The 20033-nt window shown below is 47.4% G+C and overlaps 1 protein-coding gene across 6 annotated transcripts in view; it reads left to right on the top strand.

The window, feature by feature from the left end:
• MTMR4 (myotubularin related protein 4) overlaps positions 1 to 20033 on the top strand; it is a 56430-nt gene that overhangs the window by 161 nt on the left and 36236 nt on the right. For 2 of the 6 annotated variants that reach the window (XM_056329533.1, XM_056329487.1), the window contains exon 1: positions 5848 to 6004. The exons of 1 other annotated variant lie outside the window; for it this stretch is intronic. The gene's annotated coding sequence lies outside the window, so the exon portion shown is untranslated. Of the gene's footprint in view, positions 1 to 5847; positions 6015 to 6749; positions 6851 to 19211; positions 19284 to 20033 lie in introns of those variants that run through there. 3 more of the 6 variants (XM_056329506.1, XM_056329515.1, XM_056329522.1) reach the window with 3 other exon arrangements.

The raw sequence follows: 20033 nt of genomic DNA, 5'->3' as shown, positions 1-20033 counted from the left end.
TCTGTGAGCGCTGGCTGCCGGCCCGGTGGCGGCAGCGCTGAGGCGGCGGCGGGCCCGCGGCCCGGTGCCGGTGGGGCAGGCGGCGGGCCCGGGCAGGCCTGTGCCGCTGCGGCGCAGGGTGGCCCGTGACCGCGGGGGGCGGCCCCGAGGAGCCGCTGGCGGGGGTAAAGGCTGGTTCACGTTAAGGAGCAGGAACGAGACACAGAGCTCCCGCTGGGTCAGGCCTGGGGCGGAGGCAGCCTGCTAGCTGCTGGCCCCACCGCCGTACCGGGGGTGGCAGCTCTTGTCCAGCCTCGCAGCGGGCGGCCCTCAAGGCTCGGTGAGCCGGGCCCGCCGGCGGGAGATCTCGGCTGCGTGGTCCCGGCCCGCCGGCCCCGGGAGGGCAGCGCCTCCGCCGCCCGCCTGCCAAGGGCCATCCCTGGCTGCCCCCGGACGGGAGCCCTGCCCGCCGTGGAGATCCCCCCCGGAAGCAGCTCGCAGGTGGGAGATCCTTGTGCCACGCCGGCCGCGGTAACAACACGGAGCTGGTTATTCTGCCAGGGACTCCACTTGCCTTTACCCCACCCGGTGGGGTCTGCCCGGTGCGCCCCCCACGTGAGGTCACACGCTGCTGCTTTTCGGAGGAGGTGCCTCCCCTCCTTGTTGGGTAGAAGTGGGCAAAGCTTTCTGTGGTGGTTTGAAACTGCTGGTGGCTGAAGTTTGGTGTGGAGGCTGTGTTGTTGCAGGTTTGATGTTTGTTTAAAAAAAACCTCAAACAGCTATGTGTTGTAAACATAGGTTTCCTTAAAGCATTTGATGCAAAGTCTTTGGGTTTTCCTGCTGAATTAACCAAAGGGGGATGAATTCAAAATAACCTGTGTTAAATTGGTGGCTCCCAGAGTATTTTTGGGGTTATTATGTTAACAGTTTCATAAGGATCCTACTGCTGGTTTTGTCAATGACCAGAAGACAGTTTGCAGCTAAATGTTGATCAAATGCATAAGCAGCTCGTAGTGTTGAGTGGAAAACAAGAGATGAGCATCTGATACAGTGGTCTGGTTAGTCTGGCACTATACTTTTGGTGAGGCCACACATCTGTTACAAGAGAAAGCAAACTGTTCAGGAATAGTCTGTTACACAGAGAAACGAGGGAGGAAGGAGTGAGGCATGTCCTAGAAAGCAGTAATTTTTGCCTGGGTTCGTGAATAAGTGGAACGCGGAAAGCAGGGCTGGAGGCAGGTAGGAGAGGGTGGCTTTGGAGAGGATGCATTGGCTTAGCTTCCACACTGGTGCAGATGCTTCTGCACTGCTATGCCTAGGTTTGGTGCCTGTGTGTGATGTGAAGGCTGATGGAAAGCTGGGCAGAGTTCACAGATGTTGTATGGGGGTGGGATTAAAGGTGAAAAAGGCTGCCACGTGGTGACAAGAACTCTATCTGCCTCATCCAACGAGTTGTTGTGAGAAGATTGGTCAGTCTGTGTGTACTTGTGAAGGACAACAGTTGGACTGTGGAAGTTCAGTATGGCTGCTGGTGGTATACAAGTGCATGCATGGAAAACAAAGTGTATATTTTTCAGTGATAGAAAGTCAAGCATGAGAACAAACTTCCCAAAGTTAGTGATGACTTTATATTTACTGGTAACTTCTATATCAAATCTCAATACTTCTGGGTTTTGTGTTGTTTTGTTTTGTATTGTTTTTTTTTTTTTTAAATAAAAGTAGCAGCAAGTACTGCAGCTTGGCTAACAGCCTGGGAAGTTCTGTGGTCTGCTCTGTTTGGGAGTTTGTAGAGTAGCTGTAACGTCTTTCATGGTGTTCACTGGAAGATGAATATCTAAGTAAACAGAGATGACTGAAATAAATTTAAAAGTTTTACTTAGTTACTAATTTCTAGGAACATCTGGTTTCCCCTTTGCTGTGTTTGCAGGAATCTGTCTACACTGGCAGTAAGTTACTTGAATTTTCTGAGAGCACCTTAACAGCAAAAATTTTCTCAGATGTATCGTTGCTGTTAGTTTTGTGGCAGTGTCCTTCCAGCCCTTCTGTCTTGCTGACAGTGTTGCTTAGCTGTCAGATTCATCTGTAGCAAGCTAAAAGGAAAAAAGAAATCCAAAATCAAGGGAAGCTTTAGGGCTAGATCTTGCCACAATATGGAGACTTTTAGGAATGCCACTGTGCCAGCTTTTATTGTTGTCTCCATCTGCCAAAATATGCACTGGCTTGCTTTTGTTTGTGGTTCATGTGGGGCTTTTCAAAGTTGCCCTTGTCCTGGTGGTGGTGGGAGCGAAGGGGATGTGTACAGCAATTTCTGCTCTGGTGCCCTGCATCTAGCTGAGCTTTGCTCGCATGAAGGCAGGCACCAGACCTGTGTGGGTCTTGTCTGCCTCGTTTGTGAGGGTTGCTCTGGGAGCTGGGTCTTGTCCTCCAAGAGACATTGCTTTAATCTATGCTGCTTGAGACCAAGCTATTTCCACTCCTTTTCTTTATCCTCAGCTCGTCTTTAGAGGCTGCTGTCATCTGAAGGAGAGAGTTGTTCTCAGTAATAGTTTGGTAAGTGAGTTAAAAAGGAGGCTAGAAAGAAAGAGATTGTTTCTTGGAGGTGTGTGCAGTTGCATTGGAAATCACTGAGCATTGAAAATCAAGCAATATAATCTAACCCAGATTATTTTCATCAGGAGAAATGTGAACTGGGATTAAAAAAAATCAGTGCTGTGTACTTGCACATCACACTCAGCTTCCCAGGACGGGAATGTTCCCCCCAGGAATGAATATTAGCAAGCAGTTATGAAAGTTCATACCTTCCTCTTCCATCCTTGCTGTCCACCCCCAAGGTAGCTCCGTCCATCCACGGTTTGCTGCTTGTTGGTGTGTTTCTGGATTTCAGTGCAGGCTCTTATGGTGAGACTCTCCTCTATTGCTGTTTGCAGCAGAACATCAACATTTGCAACTAGATCAGAGCCTTTTTTAGATAATGATGAATGGAGAAGAGCTATTAAAAAAATTACTTTGCTCTTAGCAAATTAGCATAACAGATTAATCCCTGCTCGTAATCCCTAGTTTGTTCTCCAGGAAGATGCCTGTGCTATTACAGAGCAGGAAGGAATTTTGTCTGGGCACTTTGAATGCACTCCTCGCTGATATAATTGCTTCCCTTCTGTTCCCCCCTAGCAGTCCTGCAGAGACTGTGCAGTTACAAGCGTTCCCAACAGCCTGAAAGGATAGGATTTCCCTTAGGAGGGATCAGATGATTAGCTTATAAATAGTAAATGCCTGTTCAGGCCTACTTTCAAGTGCTTGTTGTTTGGTTGCTCTCTGCCTTTGCAAAAAGTACAACCACATCTGTACCTTGTGGCTCAGAACTAAATGCAAGGAAACTGGGCATACTTGCTGTTGGAGATGATGAATTTCTGTGAGGAAGGAAACTGCCCTGGTGCGAGGCACTTCAGCTTTGCAGCCAGAGCTTTGGATGTTGTGATTGATTTGAAAGGCTGCAGCAGCAGTAATGCACCGTGCTGCTGTGTACACTGGGGTGGTGCCTGGTTCCTTGCCTGTGCAGGAAAATCAGCTCTTTTAATGGGAGACATAAGCTGAAATCAAACTGAAACATGTTCAGTGGTTGAAGCGTGTTTGCAGTGAGCCTGTTTTCCTGCCAGAGAACATGTGCTGATGCCAGGGAGCCCTCCTCTCTAAGCCCGGGCTCTTGGAGTCCTTTTTGGGTGGTGCGCACACATCCCCTTTACCTGCCATCTGTTTCCCTCCAGTTTTGCTTCATTTGTCTCTGCCTTGGTCAGTCTTACAGGTGCTGAGAGGGTTTGACACACATGGAGGTTTAGGATCTACCGAGACTCCTTCCACCACGGTTCCCCACAGCTCTCCTGCTGTATTTATGCTCAGCCTTCCTCGTCCTGGGGCTTTGGCGTGGACCCTCTTTTCACGCTGATGTGCCTAGGTTTGCATCTGAGCTGGAGGAGCTCCTTCCCCTTCTCCAAGGCACTGTGCATTGCTGGGGATGGGGATTGAATTGTGGGAGTAGTTCTGCATGGGATATCTTTTGCAGGACATTTGTATAGACCTGAGTGATCTGTGTACAGTAGATTTGAAGGCAGCATCTTGCCTTTCCTAGGGGGGATGATGTTAATGGGACATAGCAACCACGAAACTAAACAGTTACTGCTATTGGCAGTGGTAATGACTTTATTATTTCGACTTTGTTGCTCTTTCTCGGTTGAGAGATGCCCTTTAATTTCTTCAAGAGGCAGAAGCCTGCCCAGGGCCTATCCAAAGAGAGGAGAGTTACGTGTCTTGTATATTCTGTTTCAACATGGATCAAGTTACTGGTCTCAGAGGCTTCCTTTTATGTTGTGTGTGTTTGTAGGTGCCTTATTCCTTTTAGAGCATCTCCAAATTAGAGCAATACCAATCTTCCTCCTTGTGGATCATACTTATCTTCTAGGTGGAGTGTTTGCTCAACAGCATGTTTGATACAGCTGATCTCATGCACTATAAACCCAGTGGAGGTCAGCTGCCCTGGGCATGCACAATAGAGTTTTGCTTTTGCCAATATTTATTTTCCTGGGGGAAAGAAGTATTGTGCTGTCTCTTACAAGGATGTGGATCTGATTGCACTGTGGAGGATGGGCATGGCATTCACGGGATGGATGATGATGAGGACTGAGATTTATCTAACCCTTAGGAATGAGGTTAGCTAGAAATAAGATGGATGGGACTGTTCTGGTAGCAAAGTACAGGCTATATATTTGGCACCTCTGTCTGAGAGCTAGCAAGAAGCCAAAGCTGGTGACTTCTGCTGAGGCTGCTAACCACCTCTGTTTGGAGGAGTCTGTCCTGGCAGCAGAGACATAGGTTGATGCGGCTCACAACTTATCTGCTTGGGGGCAAAGTCTTGTATCTGAACTTAAGTCCACATTCACGGCAGGGTGTTCTTTAGAGCTCAGCTTTCTTCTATTTCATGGCTCAGGCAGCACTGACTGGAAAGCAGTCATTGTTCCTTTTCCAACCTGACCAGTTCTTCATTGCAAAATGAAGTTGTGGAATTGTTCTTTGTGGCGGAACATGCTTGGACATGGTACTGCTTATGAGTGACAGCTTTATGGTAAGGACCCTCAAAGCATTTCTACTTTACAGTAGATTCAATTTCTTAGTTTCTTGCCAGTCTTTCTCTAATGGTCTCTGTTGAAACTGAGGACTGCTCCAAGCAAGGGGTCCAGTTTGCATTATTCCTTCTGGAAGCTTCAGAAGGTTTTGTTTTGTTTTGTTCTAGAAACTTGTTGAAGTAGCCAGCTTTCTCTGAGTGGAGGAGTGCCTTGTGGCAATCCAGCATAAAACTATTCAGTTGCCTCTGTTGTTTCAACTGTGCTGCCTGGATTCACAATATTTTTTTTTTTTAAATCTAAGTCATCAGTGGAAGTGTACTTTATTGCTGAAGCATGACTGTCATGTAGCATTCTACCACCAGCACACAGTGTGACAGAGCCAGGTGGAACTTTGTCTCGCTATTTTAATGTGAATGAGAGAACCTGTTGTCCTGTTTCTCTTTTCTGAGGCACCTACATTCAGTTTTGAGAACATCAAACTGAGTGTACTGACGGAGAGCATGGCTGGCTGCCAGCCTGGAGCTCGGGTTGGTGCCTGTGCTTCCTGCCCCACGGGTCACCTGTCGGTACCACCTGGCAGCACTGTCACTTAGTGGGCTCCTTGTGACTCGGGGTGTTCAGTAGGTTTAAGGGGACATAAGGAGTCTTGAGTTGCTTCTCACCCCAGTCAATTTTGCTGTGGCTTGTACTTGCTTCTGCTTTTGGCCAGACTGCACAGCCCCCTTCCTGCCTCCCACTGAGTCAGGGCTGCAGCTGCGCCAGTGCCAAGGGCATTTCTACCTTCCTTCCCTAATGGTAGACTGAATTTCTCAAAGGCTAAAATGTTCTGTTCTTACTGAAAACTCTGGAGCAAGCCCATGGCATCTGGGTGCAAACCAAAAAGCCTATGCTGTCCTGAAGGTCAGGCCTGGGTAAGTGAAAGTGAGTGTCTTCAGGCACGAGGTTTGGGGAAGCTGGAAGTTAGATGCAAAACAGGGTGGCCTGTGTGGTGGGGCAGAAAGCTGTGTTTAGGTGGGGGAAGTATAGCTGTAATGTATTTGGAGGGGCTGGTGGAAAGATGCACAGTGAAGTGGGATTTGATAAGTTCCTGTGAAGGCATCAGAGATTATATATATATAACTTAAGATTATTTTTTTTTTTACGATGAGGATGCTATGTCTGCTGTATGTTATCAGTGACCTGGGGTGTTAAATTTTCCCTCTGGCTTTGCTGAAGTACAGTTTGTGTTTTGGAAACCTGTTGTCAACTTTCCTGTGCCCTTGAGTAGGTCTGGGCTCATGTTAGCTCCTCATTCCCTCTCCAGTGCTCCTCCAATGTGACAATGGTGTGACTACAGGGTTTGTCACAGCCTGATACTCTTCTGTCCTCTGTATGTGGGAGCTATTTCTTTTAATGCTATAGTTCAGTGCTTGGTTTTGGTTTTTGGTTTGTTTTTTTTAAAGCTGAGGTCCTTGTGACTTGGGAACCACTGCTGAGCTCTGGTGTGATGAGTATCTGCCTGCCTCTGTCTGTCATGTTCCTGGGCATCCATTTCCCTACAGTACCAGTGGGTTATACAGCTAATGGCTGGGATCCCTCCAGGTTGATTAACTCTGTCTCCCCTTTCTGGGGTATCAGCTTTTTTTTTCTGTGTACTTGAATCTTTTGTGCTTCTAGACAATGTGCCTGGTTCTTCTCGGTCATCTGCAAACATCTCTCTCACCTGCACAAGGCTGTTCATCACCTGCCTGGTATGGAGGGGAGATCATCTGCTTCTAGTAAGTGCCAGCACTTAGTATTTCTCTGTCAGGGCAGCTACTGGCTTGTATTATTCTTATCCACTGCCTTTAGAAGCAGCTGACAAGAGGTGACTACTCTAGGAAAGTTCCCGGTGCCCCCTGTTTCTGCGCACCTTCTCTGGCAACTGGTCTCTGGAGGCCATAGATATGTGCAAACCCAGCAAGTAGCTGTGGATATAGAGAGGGGGAGTCTGGAGCAAGGAGAAATCTCATCTTGTTTGCAGCAAGGAAACTTCTCTGTTTGGACCTGGTTTCCACAAGGTGCCAGGGGCTCTGTGCGCTGCCTCTTTCTCTTTTGCAAGAAGAGCAAATAACACTGTGTCCAGGGAGAAGGGAGAGAGCTGAGGTCAGCGGTGGCTCTTTGCAAAGAAGTTGTAGCCTAGCTGAGCCGACAGTCTGTTAATCAAGTGATCATGGATTTTAGTACTCATGCCAGCTCTGACACTGCTAGGCTTGTGTGGTACACTGCCTTGATAAAGCAATTTATTACTAGATTTAGGGGGGGTTTGTCATCCCAGGGATAAGCTGGTGCTGTGTATCCTTTTCAGCTCCTGCTCCAGCTCTCACACTGTTACTCTGCTTGGGGCCTTGTTGCCCCTTAACTCAGGCAGATGAGAAGTATATTGGGCTCTGAATGTCTGTTACTGATGTACACTGGGCTTTGATGTTTGGATTTAGCTGCCTACGCAATGAGAAAGTACCTTGATTTCAAAGGAGAAGTGCTTGCTTAAGCTGTGAAGTCCCTGTTTTCCAGGGGATCTTGAACCTGTAGCACATTATTATAGCAGCAGTTGTTGCTAAAGAACACTTAATAGCAAGAATACACAATCTTTTTGTTAGAAGTCCTGTGGTAAGGGAAGGGGCCATGACAGGAGATTCTCAGGTATTGGACCTACATGCAGAAATCCCCAAGGGGACCTGAGAGCAAGTCCCAGACTTTCCCTGTAGCTTTGCCAAATCGCACCATCTTATAGGGCAGCAAGTGCGCTCCTTTGCCTGGAGCGGAAATGGTACCTTAAGCAAAGTTGTTGCTGCAGCAGCTTTGCTCTGATCCTTCTGCTGATGTTGGCCTGACGGCTGAGGCTACTTCATTTCTGGTGCTTAGCCTGGCAGTTGTGATCATTCAAATGGGTGTCTGCAGTGCCTGGTGAGAATGCAGAGCGTGAGCTTTGGGGAGATGGGCTTTTTCAGAGAGGTGACCTGAGAAAAATTAACCTTAAACATTAAGTGATGATGTTAACTCTGTGTTTCTGTATAATGTTGTGATACCACGAGTTATCAGTGTGCCAACCCTGGAAGGGTAGATGCTTTCTTTTTGTAGCACAGCAGGTTGGCAGCATGAAGGACTGTGCTGGAAAGGAGCTTTTCTGCTTGCTGCAGGTGAGGGATGAGACTTGGTGCAGGAAGTGATAATTAATGGAGCTGCCTCAGGCTGAGATTTGATGGATTTAAAGAGGAGCAGGGCCTGTGGGGAAGCCCCTGCAGTATTTAAGACAAATGATCAGTAGAAATGAATGAATGGTAGTGCTGTTGTCAGAAGAATTGGTAATGTCCTTTCTTGTGCCTGTGGCTGACTCACACATTCCTGTTAGGAGAGCTGGTAGTTTCTAGCATCCAAGGTACTGTGCTCATTATAGGCCAGCCTGGAGACATATTGCAGGCAGCTGCCGGAGGGAATGCCACCTTACCAGCAGGCAGCCAGCACAAACTGGATGCAGATCCACAGAGGGAGGGTATGTGCCAGCAAGTGACTCACACCCCTCCCTCCTTGTCCTTTGCACTTTCTTGGACTGGCAGGAGATAATTTCTTACCTACTCTGTTCTTTGCTCTTTCCCCTTTCTGTAATTTTAAAAGTTAATATATTCTACTAGTGCTGCTCTCTGGATTGTTGTCCCTCCTGGCATGCCAGCAGGCAGGCGGATACTTTCTACTGACTGTTCTCTGCATTTCCATTGGAAAGAGGGTAGCCAAGCACCTTTGGATGCTGGATAAGATGATCCTAGCCAGAGCCTGTTTTGTTCAGCAAGGCAAGTAAATGGAGATATTTTTTTTTTAATATGAAACTGTTGAATGCAGAGGTTCTGTGCAGATCTTCTAACTGCCCCACTAGGAAACAGCATGCAGAGCTTTCATTGCCATTGCTAAATGAGGCAAAAGAGGAAGCAAAAGTGTTCTCGTCCTGTAAAGTGGGCTAACAGTTTTGTTTTATAACAAAACATAGACTTGATGAAAAGTGACACCACCCCCACCCCTCTTTCTCTCTTCTACTGCGTCTTTCCTTTTTCAATAGGTGTTTCTGCTATAGGAATTTCCAGAAGAGAAACTGTTCTGCCTACGGGCTTGCCTTTTATTGAAATATGAGAGGAAGTTAACTTAGAATTCTCAGAAAAGGTTCAATAGGTCTTTAGCAGAGGAAGTCACATTTTCAGCATGTTTTACTAATGACGAAGCAGTCAAAATTGAAGCTTAAACGAGCAGCTGGTTCATCTGTCCGAGTTCCCTGGGGAGCAGGGAGCCCAGCAGGTGGGATCCCACCGCACTTGTGCTGCGGATAGCTGTGCTGCTGCTCCTGCTTCCTCCCACCCCCCAAAAATCGCATAGCAAAGGGTTATTACTGGAGTGACAGAAGATGGGAAGTGGTGTGCCTCCTTGAGTACTGTGACTGACTTCTTTCAAAGACACAGCTTTCTGCTCTGCCTATTCTCTACTGCCAGCACCCGGAGCTGTTGTGCTGCAGCCCTGGGTGTTGGCTTGTGTTGCAGAGTGTGTGCTGAAATGGATACAAAGTGCTGGGGAAAATCCAGCTTCAGCTGAGGTGGCTGATGGATCTGCTACTGGTTTCGGTGGCCACAGGACTTCATCTCTGCGTTGGTGACACACTGGTGGGAGGAAGGTCACCATCTCGTATTTGAGCAACAGTGATAAAAATCCCCTTGCCTCCTGAGATTTGTCTTTGTCTTTAGATATAGTAAGTCTGATGCATTCACTTTGCCCTAAACATTTTAGAGGCAGGAATTTGATCCTTAATGAATTTTAGTACAGTCAGTTATTAAAGGTAAGAAATCCCAGGCTCTGTTCCTAGCATTAAAAAAATCTGTGAGTTGCAGCAGATGAGTATAAATCCTCAGGCTCCTCACAGTACCAAGTGTGTCATGTGGCCATCTTCATACTCTGTCCTGGTGGAAGCTGGCAGCGGAGAAGGGACAGTGTATGTGAATTTGTGCAGCTCTTACTGCTAGATAAGCCACGGAGTTGCTATATATATCGAATTGCCTTCTCTTTCCTTCTATTGATTGGCTGGGGATTTCCCTTTCTAAGAGTGCCTTTTGAGAGGATGTCACGGACAGCACTGTTTTTAGAAACAGTTAAGCTCATGGTAGAGAGCAGAGATGGTAGCGATTAAGCTCACCTGAACTTGCTGTCCTGCCCACATCATTTGAGGTGAGTTTATTAATGAAAGCAGGTCAGTGTGCAAGGCAGTCCCTTCACATGATTTTCCACAGCTAAAGTGCAAAACGGTTTTGAAGGCTCCAGATAACTAGAAGTTAAAGACAGGAGGCTCCTTTTTTAACCTTCTTAAGTCAGAGGTTTTGGCAACTTGGGGTTGGAAAGGGAAGAATTGTTAAAGGCCAGGGGAGGTATTGCTTGGTATTGGGAGGGATACTACTCCCAGAAAAAGCCTCATGAAGGGCAAGTTTCTGAGTTCATTGATGTATGTGTCTGGGTGGGAAGAGCAGTGGTGACAACACAAAGCCCTGAGAGAGGGCCCTTTGGAGAGGCACAGGGAAAGAGGGTGTCCAGGCTGTTGTCGTAATGTACCACCCGGAAAAGCTGCTCACAAACCAATGTTTCATCAGGGGCTGATGGCTTTGATTGTTGGATGACTGTGCTCAGCAAAAAGAGAGAGATGAAGTTGAACATGTAATCGAAAGTGATCTCTTATCTTTTATTAATAACAGCTCTCAAGGGTTTTTAGCTCATCTTGTGGTTTTCTGTCTTCCTGTAGCTTGATGATAGAAACCCTGAGCAGATGTTTGTCACTGTTTTAGAGCATTCTTCCCGTGGAAGGTGCAGTTGTGTACATAATTTGATAATGGTGCAATTATTGCAAGTTTTAGAGAGGAACTGGGTTCCTACCAGGAGCAGGGAGGAGTGTTCTGCAGAGATGTGTGTTCCCAGCCACATTTCAAGTGGTTGAATGTCACTGTCCGTGTTGCAGACCCTGGCACAGGTTCCTCTCCTACTTATTGGTACGGCTGGTCATGGGGACACTGCTGGGACAACATGGCTTGGTTTGGGTGGCTTGGTACGGGTGAGGCAAGAGAAGAAATCTCAGTGCTTTATTGTCCTCTCAGACCTGCTCTAGTTTCAGTTGTAGCTTCTTCATGTCTGTGTTTATGTGGGTAACTAAAAAAATGCTTTATTTTATTCCCATGGAAGAAAACTACCCTTGGAGAAAACAGACTGTCCTAGAAATTTTGTATGTGAATGATTGTGCCTGGGCTCTGCTTCTGGTCAGCAGCACAAGCAGAACAAGCCCAGGGCTTTCAGTGCTGAGGAGGCACAGCTGGAGCTGGAAGTGTGGCTGTCTCAGGGCAGTCAAAATCAGTAGCGTTGCAGGGCATGTGATCACCTGGAATAACAGCAATATTTTTTTTTCAGATGCTGTTTCTATTGACTTTCTGTCCCAGGGGTGGATTCAGATGTTTGCAGGCAGATAGCAGTTTAGTTTAGTACCAGCTTGGATGCTAAAGGTGTCCTGCCTGGCCTCCAGCTGCCTTTATTGAGGGGTATAGTTCCCCTATCGGCCGTGTCTTCTGGTTGCAGGCAGATGCCTTAGAAACCTTAGGACTTCTAAAAAAAATGTGTATGTTTACACACCTGTATAAAAAAATAATAGAAGTTGTATTTGTTATAGCAACAGGGCTGAAGTTGTGTTGCTGCTGTTTGGTTGAAATTGTTTTAAAATATCCAGGTGGTGAGTACAAGTGTATTGCAGCTGTGGGTGCTCCAAAGAGCCGTGAGCTTAGCTGGGGAAAGTTGGTGTGGGGTGGGGAGGGGGAGCAGCATGCTTCAGGACTTTATCTTTTGATTTCTGAGCTTTCTGGTGCATTTGGGTCACATATTTCAGGCTTTTTTTCTGCAGTCACAAAGACTGCCTTTCAAGGAAAACTGCAGCTGTCAAAGACTCCACAAGTTGATGGGAATTAAAAGGCAAATGCTCCTGATGCGTAAGAAGAAATGAGTGTTGCACAGAGACCAGTTTAGACAGCGCTTTTCCAGCCTGGAGACTTGGGATGTGACCTCAGTAGCACAGGCACCATTTCCTTGAAGCTGTTGCTACTTCTTTCCTGAAATTGAGTAAAAATCCGTACATGGTATGGTGTGGAGAGAGGTAATGGGGCTGCCAGAGGGAGAGGGAGCCCAGTACCCACGTTTTGCTGCAGGCAGAGGACCCCCAGGAACAGGCAGGAGCCTGGATGGCAGCTGGGATGGGTCCATCTGCACTGCTTTGGGTAGGGACCAGGCAATTGTTTGTACTTGAATAAAGGCTTAATTGTGACTTGAAATGTCCCAACTGTTTTTTTTTTTTTTTAAATTTAAAAAAAAAAAAAAAAAAACAAACCAAACAACGAAAAGCAAACAAAACTGGAGAGCAACGGGCTGGAGTTACAGGGATTTTGGAAACGTTTGTCAAAGCAGAGCTTCCCGTCTCCTTTAGTCTAGTGGTTATGAAGTTTAGCTTGGAGCCTTGGCTTCGAATCCCTTCTCGGCCGGCTTGGGATCAAAGGCCTGGAGGGTGGGGCTGGGACCGGGGCAGTGGAGGCTCCTTAGGTCCGTGGTTCCTCCATGTGTCATTGAAATGAATTAATGAGTCTGTCTCACTGTCTGCTGTTGTCTCAGCTTCTCACTGGCTGTCATGGGAGATGAATCAGCACAGCGATGGTAGTGCGTGTGGCATCGTGCAGAGCCTTTGCCAGTCCCTGTTCTCTGCCGGTTGGTTAGGAAGATGAAGGAGGAGGCAGAGGCTGACCTGGCAGGGGAGCATCCCTGGTGTGCTGCTGCCACCTGGTGCCACAGGCTGCCCCCAGCCCCTTGGCTGCTTTGTCGGCAAAGCAAGGTATTTCACTGCCATGGTCTTGGTAAGACAAAGGAGAGATGATCTTGAGTAATGCACGCTAACAGTCCTCACGCTGCCGTATGTGGGGCTTTCACTGTCGTTAATGTAAAGAGTGGAGTCAGCTGGCAGGCAGGCTGTTGAAATTAATTATGCTTAAAATCATTGCAGCAATGGATAGCAGTGCTTGTTAGGGATCTGGCAAAGTGCTGGGCTCTGTTCTCTTCCCTCATAATCCTGCACACCTTGATGACATCTGAGTGCCACTGCTGGAGCCTTCTTGCTAGAGTCTATCAGTGCCTGTGCACTACCATTTTGCACATGGTGTAAACTGTTTCCTGGCTCCTCAGTGTATCCATCTCTCCTGACTCCTGGCTGAGCAAGATGTGGCAAAGGAAAGGGTGGAACAGACAAAATGGTGTTGAAGTATTCCTGCAGCTTGGGTGCACTATAAGAATCTCCCCTTCCCCTGTTTCTTCATTCTTCTGCAAAACAAGTTGTCATTAGACTGCTTTGATAGTGTCCCCAGGCTAAGCTGTTCCTGGGGCCTGAAGCAAAGACAGGGGTGGCAGATAATCACTACAGGAGCATCCCTGGCCCAGCCTATCGTTAGTTAGACATTTTTCAAATTCTGGTGGTATTCCCCCCAAAGCTCTAGTCTTGTTTGCCCGTTTCCCCCTCTAGCTCTCTCTGCACCCTCCCACATTTCTGCATCCTTCCTTCCGCTGCTGCCACTTTCACTGTTTCTCCCACCCTCAACAGTCCTCACTTCTACACTGTGCACCAGCAGGAACCCCAGAACTGCCCGTGCCCCGGTGCCATTCCTGCCCTGGGGCACTCGCCCCAGGTCTGCTCAAGCAGAAATCCCTGTTGCCATGAGTGTCTCTGCCCTTGCGATCTGCATTGCTGTTCCCAGGCTCTGCAACCTCCATCCCATCTCTCCTCTCACTCTCACGTAGTTACTTCTCCAAAAACTTTCAAGTTCATTCTCACTTTCAGCAGCTGTGTGTCCGTTGCAGTACTTCGGGGCCAGCCCTGCCTGTGAACTTACAGCTCATGTCAGATCTGCTCTGGTCTTTGCTAAACAAGAGCTTTTTGTCAGGTATTAAGCCCATGGTTGCTCTGGGCACACTTCTGACTTCTCCAGTCTTCTTTCCCCTTCTTTTTTACTGCAGAGGACCTTGTTTCTTTGGAGAGAAAACCGCAAAATACTGTGTCAATGTCCCCTCCTGCCTCTCTGCATTTCTCATGACACTTCCTTTGCTTGCACCAGGCACAAGTCCTCCTCTGGTTTTGTCCTCTTTGCGTCTGACCCCATGCTGTCTATTCTTCCCCTTTGCACCATTCCCCTTCCTCTTTATTCTCAATTTCTCACCTGCTTTTGAATCCTTCCCCTTGCTGTGTAGTTTCTCCCTTGTTAAAGGCAAAGCTCACCTCTATTCCTGCTCACCTCCTGTGGCTAATCCGCCCCCCCCCCCCCCCCCCCGCCCCCTTTCATGATAAGTCCCTTGTACGTAGCCTGTTCAGACTGAAGCCCCTTGTCTCCTCAGCCTGCCTTACCTGCTGTACTGGAGCTGCTGCTGCAAAAACCTTGAGCTTGGCAAAAATCTCCAAATTATTCTCACTTTACCATGTGGGAAGTTTGACTATATGGCAGCTGTGCTCCTGAAATCCCCTCCCTGAACTTGCTCTGCCTGTTCTCTCTCCCTTGTTCTGCTGCTCCTTCAGCACTTCTTTAGGGGTTTGCCCTCCCAACGTGGCTCTGGTTTCTGTCCTCCTGTTGCTCTGTGCTCTTTGTAACCTTATCTACACACACATGTTCAACTACCTTCCTTTGCAGCTGGCACATGCATATACTGTTTCTCTCCTCCTCAATGCCTAGCTGTCAGTCAAGCAGGGCCGGATAATCTGTCCTGATGTTACCCTTGTGACTCCATGACTGATAACAGCACTGCCTCTAACATCTTCCCTGTACAGCTGTATAAACTTGGGCTGAGAATGTGCATGAAGACAAGCAAAGCGCTAGCCAAATCTGGATGTGTTTTTGAGGGTCTTTCTCTCCTGTAGGATGGTGCTGTGTGGTCAGGAGCATTTCTGGCAACAGCAGCTTTCCCCAGTTTCTCTGCAGTCCTGTGAAGAGCTGCTTTGTGTCCTGCTCTGATCTCTCAGATGCAATCCTGTGTTTTAAACCTGGATGTTCCTGCTTTGAGTGCAAGAGGAGCCTAATCAGTGTTCAAAGAGGTCTTGATTGTTTTTAAATATGAAGGAAAATGCTTCCAGGGCATCTTAATCACAAACTGGCATTTAGATTGGATGGCCAGGAAGGGTTTGCAAGTGGTCACCCTCTCCCAGCTGCTGCGGTGGCTGTGGGTAAACCGGGGTGGTGGTGGTTCTGTGCCATGAGCTGAGCAGGATGATGTCTGTCTTGCTCCGTGTTGGTTGGAGACAATCTTGAGACTGTCCCCTGGCACTCAAGAAAGGTGATGCATGTGCAGCCTGCAGTGCAGTGGCAGGTAACGCCCCTCCCGTGAGAGAACAGCTCTTAACCCTCCCCACATCTCGCAGGTACGTTGACTTTGAACATGAGTTTCGGTCATCGACCTCCTTGGGAAATGTGGCTGGAGGTGGGGTATGCTGAAGACATTGCAGGCAACTCTGCTTACTCAGAGACCTGTAGGGATTCGTGTATTCAGACCTAAGTACTCTAAGCAGTAAAAAGGACAGCTTTTTTTTATAAGCTTGATGGAATACTTCATCTACCAGTAATTGGATTGAGTTATATCCTTGTCAGCAGAGTTGCCCAGAGCTGACATAACTTTGCATAAATACTTAAACATATTGAACAAGTTGTCTTTTTTCTTTTTCTTTTTTTTTTTTTTTTTTAAGCCATATATGTGAGCTTGTTTTACTTTGGATCACTAGATGGGTTTTGTCTTTCTGCTTCAAATTGCTGTCTTAGCTCTGGCTACCCGGAGACATTTGTAGCCATGGCCCCAGGAGTTCTGGGGACAGAGTTGCCATCAATTTGGCACCTCTGCTGTTTACTACTTCCATATATTATTGCAGTAGACTCTTTGCCTGCTCCTTGTCTGGCAGCTCATGCAGAGGTGACTGGGTCCTTAAGGTACACTTCTAACAGCACTTCATCTTGTGGGTAATTCTGGGTGTCTGAATTCATACCTTGCCTCTGGTTACACCTGTATGCAGTTAAATGATGATCACTTAGCATTGCAGAGCAATCTGAATACTTTGGCAACTTGTTGTTGTCATCTGGTATTAGTGATATTCCTCAGCTCTGGTAGGCCAATCTCTTTTAACAGTTATTTATCAGTAAAAGTATTTTATTGTTGAGGACTGTTAGAAACAGCCCTCAGACCTGTAATTTTGCTTAAAATAATGAAGACCATCCTGTACAATCTGCTTTGCATGTAACTATGTGGTCTGACAATTGTATTTTTAGCCTGTCGTTAGTTGACAGGCTTGAAATGGCTGTTCTGTTTCATTTGGGATCAAAATAAGGATAATAGGGTTCCTCGTTGTTTCTTCTAAGGTCCCTAGTTTAGTATTGGGACTTTTTTTTCCCCATTAAGTACATCAGGACTAACTCTACCATTTTAGCTGAAATTAAAACAAGATCTCTGCCTGGGGCAAGTGCTGAGCACAGAGAGCTTTACTCCAACTGCAAACAATTGGCGATGTTTTATAAGCAATTAAAAATGAGTCTCATAGTGGGAAGCGTGGAGCTGGCAGAGGGGCCACCCATCTCGCCTGGGGTGCACACCAAAAACTGTATCGCAGCAGTGCTAACAAGGCTGGAAGCCATAATTGGTGCTTGCTGTGTTTCCAACCTTTCCAAGGTCCCATGTGCATATCTGAAAGACCCCTGTGTGCCCCAATGGGCATCCTTCCTCCCTCCCTCAGGACCTCTGCTCCCCGCAGCGTGCCAGGGGCAGGTGATGGCAGGGAGTGTTCATGCGGTTTGTTATTGTTCAGTGTTTCCTGAGCCTGGCTCGCTGTCGTTGATCAGACTGTGCTGAAGGGCAGGGCTGTTAAGCTTTTCACAAGCTTTTCTGTGAGGCTCCTGTAAATGCACACTGGTGAAGCAGCGATATGCTTTTATGCCACCTCTAGGAGATGTGGAGAGGCAGAGAGAGAGTGTAAATGTTTCTTCTGATTTTTGACAGCCTAATTATTTGCTTGGAGAGTAGGGTTTTCCAGTGCGCACACAGTTCATATGGCACCTTGACTTGGCTTGCAACTGAGAGGCAACCTGGGTGTCTTTGAGTCCAGAGCTACAGTTCAGAAAATGGAGAATAGTCACTGGTCATCTGTGAAATGTCTGGCTTGGCCAGTGGGTGAGCATCCCAGATGATGATGGGTCCAGCTCTGCAGGCAGAGCTCAATCCTTCTATCCAGCTTTTTTCTCACAGCCCCTGTGTCTCTTCTAGCATCTGCAGCAAACAGGGGCAGAGGTTTCAAGACGGCCACTGCTTCGGTCCCTGCTGCTCTGTTTCTTACAGGGAGAGGCAAAGATCCCTGGAGGAAATAATGCAATTGTGTAATGAAGTGTACAATCATACGCGTGAGTCACATAGGCAAGAGGGCTACGATGAGAACAAATTAAGATATTTATGAGTGGTCTCAACTCTGACACTTCCTTATTATCTGAGAGGTTGGCTTCAAAATTAATAGTTCCAGAGTAGGATACAGGCTATAAAAATGCTCAAGTGAATTATTTTCTCTGCTTCCCCCAACCCAGGTGTGTCAGGCAGCATGACCTTACCAGCCTCTTCAGCAGGACTGGCACTGTTCTGTGCCTCCCTGCAGCTGAACAAAGAGGAGGGAAGGGGGCTGCTGGCTTTGCTGGCCCCCAGCCGTGGGCCACAAGCCCTGTGCTCTGCCTGTGATTACACAGCAGCAGAACCAGCATGAAGTTCTAGACTGTGGTTTCCATCTGTGCATGGAAAGGCATTATGCTCTTCTTATCTTTTCTCTAGTTTCATTCTTTTTATCATGTCTTTCTCTCTCTGGTGCCCTCTTCATTTAACTCAGCAGTGTCAGCCTGCGCCTTGGCTGGGCACAGCAGGTGGCTAGTTGAAGCCCATTCCCTGTGACCAAGAATTTAGGGGAGCTTCTGACCTGGATTTGGGGGGAATCCAACCGCTTGCATGGGGAACAGCTCCTTGAGCAGCTGCATAACCGCATGTGTGACTTGCACAGGAGAGGTGGTAGGTGCCAGCCAGGGGAGGTGTCGGGCAGTGGTGCTGAGCACACTGGGCAGCTGCTATCCTCCCTCCCAAGGGCTGGAGACAGTTTGACTGGAAGCCACAGTGGCGGAGCTGGCAGCCAGTTGAACACAATAGCCTTTAAAAGGAGGAGGACCACAGCCAGCCCTGAAACAGGGGGATGCATTTGGGGTGCCGGCAGAGGAGCACATGGAGCTGCACAGGTATGTGAGTGAAGTTGCCTCCAGATGGGTGGACTGGGCCAAGTATAATTCAGGTAGTGCTGGAACTTGCAAGTTCCTTGGGTGGTACAAGCAGCACCTGCATTTTTGTAGTATCTCCTGGCTTCTTTCATCCCATAAATCCTCAGGAGCCCCTTCCGCTTTATCCCTGCTCTGTCCAGGACAAGGAAGCCCTTGGTGGTGGAGGAGCGGCAGCATTCCTGTGGGCTGAGCTAATGCAGCTGCAGGAGTCCTGGCTGGCTGCGGTGAACTGCCTTCCTCTTGGGCAACTGGCTTTCAAGAATAGCTTGGGGGATGGGAGCCAGGAGGAACATCCTCAAACATGACGTAGCCAAAGAGAGTTGCAGTTTCTAAGCAATTACTGACTTCTCCTACAAGGAAGGAAGTGAGAAACTGGAGTAGCCATTAGCAATGATTTAATAAATTGGTACAAAGTGTACTGCAGGAAAAGTACTTGTGTGTCATTTGGTATTATCAATAATTTGGATAACTTCAGACTAGTGAACAAAGTATACTTAACATTTTACTTCCCTTGCTAATTGTACTTTTCATGTAATTTGTAAGTCAGCAGCTGCATTGATTCTTCCTGGTGGCATGGTAAGCTGCTGCTAGAATTTTTTTCTCCGTATGAAGTCTGATATGTGTGGTCATCTTGCTAAATAGTGGAAAAAAGGCTTTTGTAGTTGAAAAGAAACAGGATGGATCTGGGTTTGAAGAGACATATTGCAGTATTTGGCTTTTTCTGTTTTCCTAGGAATAAAGTTGATTCCCATCGTGGATTTTCTCATGTTTTCCTGAAACTTGGTGACCTGCTTTCAAATATAAGGTAATATATCATGCACAAGCTTTACATCCTTTCTGGACTCCCATTCTTTTTTCCTGTCCTTTGTCAGCAAGTGCATGGCAGGACCTGAGAAATTAACTGGAAGTGCAAGGGTAATTACTTCTACCAGACAGCACTGCTGGAGCAGGGTGGGAGCTGCCTCCTGTATCATGTAGCAGTGCTAAAGGACTTGCTTACTGCTTGCCCATGATGAAGATTAAGTTTCAAAAATGTCTCCTTAGTGCTGGCATTCAGCTTGGCCTTTTGATGCGCAGGTGTCAAACCTCACTTAAATCCGGATGGGAAAGAAATCCCAGAGTGGAAGGAAAGCCTTGAGTAGGAGAGACACTTCTGTAGCCGAACTGATCCCTTGGAGGTGGAAGGGGGAGTAATTCTCAGCCAGGGTATGTTGTGTGAGGTGTTTAGACAATGTCAAATTCCACATTTGTTGATGTTTTTTCTCATCTAAGGGTGAAAACGGTTAAAATAAATGACAACACTTATCAAAGACCTTGAGTCTTCCTGAAGCTTTGGTGTACTACAGGCTGCTGGTAACTGGCAGAAATCATGTTTGGTTGATGTGTTTTAAGCCATCTTTAGGCTACGCTCAAATATTGAACATCCCTACTTAAAATGTTGTTTTTAAAAACTGTTGGGACACATGTGCAGATTTCTGTGCTACAGTGAAGGGGCTGCACAGCTGGGTGAGTGGCATGGGGAACAGGAGTGCACAGGGCAGCTACAACCCGTTTC

The sequence above is a fragment of the Falco biarmicus genome, chromosome 1 (genome assembly GCF_023638135.1).
Source record: "Falco biarmicus isolate bFalBia1 chromosome 1, bFalBia1.pri, whole genome shotgun sequence".
NCBI classification, from domain to species: domain Eukaryota; kingdom Metazoa; phylum Chordata; class Aves; order Falconiformes; family Falconidae; genus Falco; species Falco biarmicus.
This window is presented reverse-complemented; position numbering and strand designations above follow the sequence as displayed.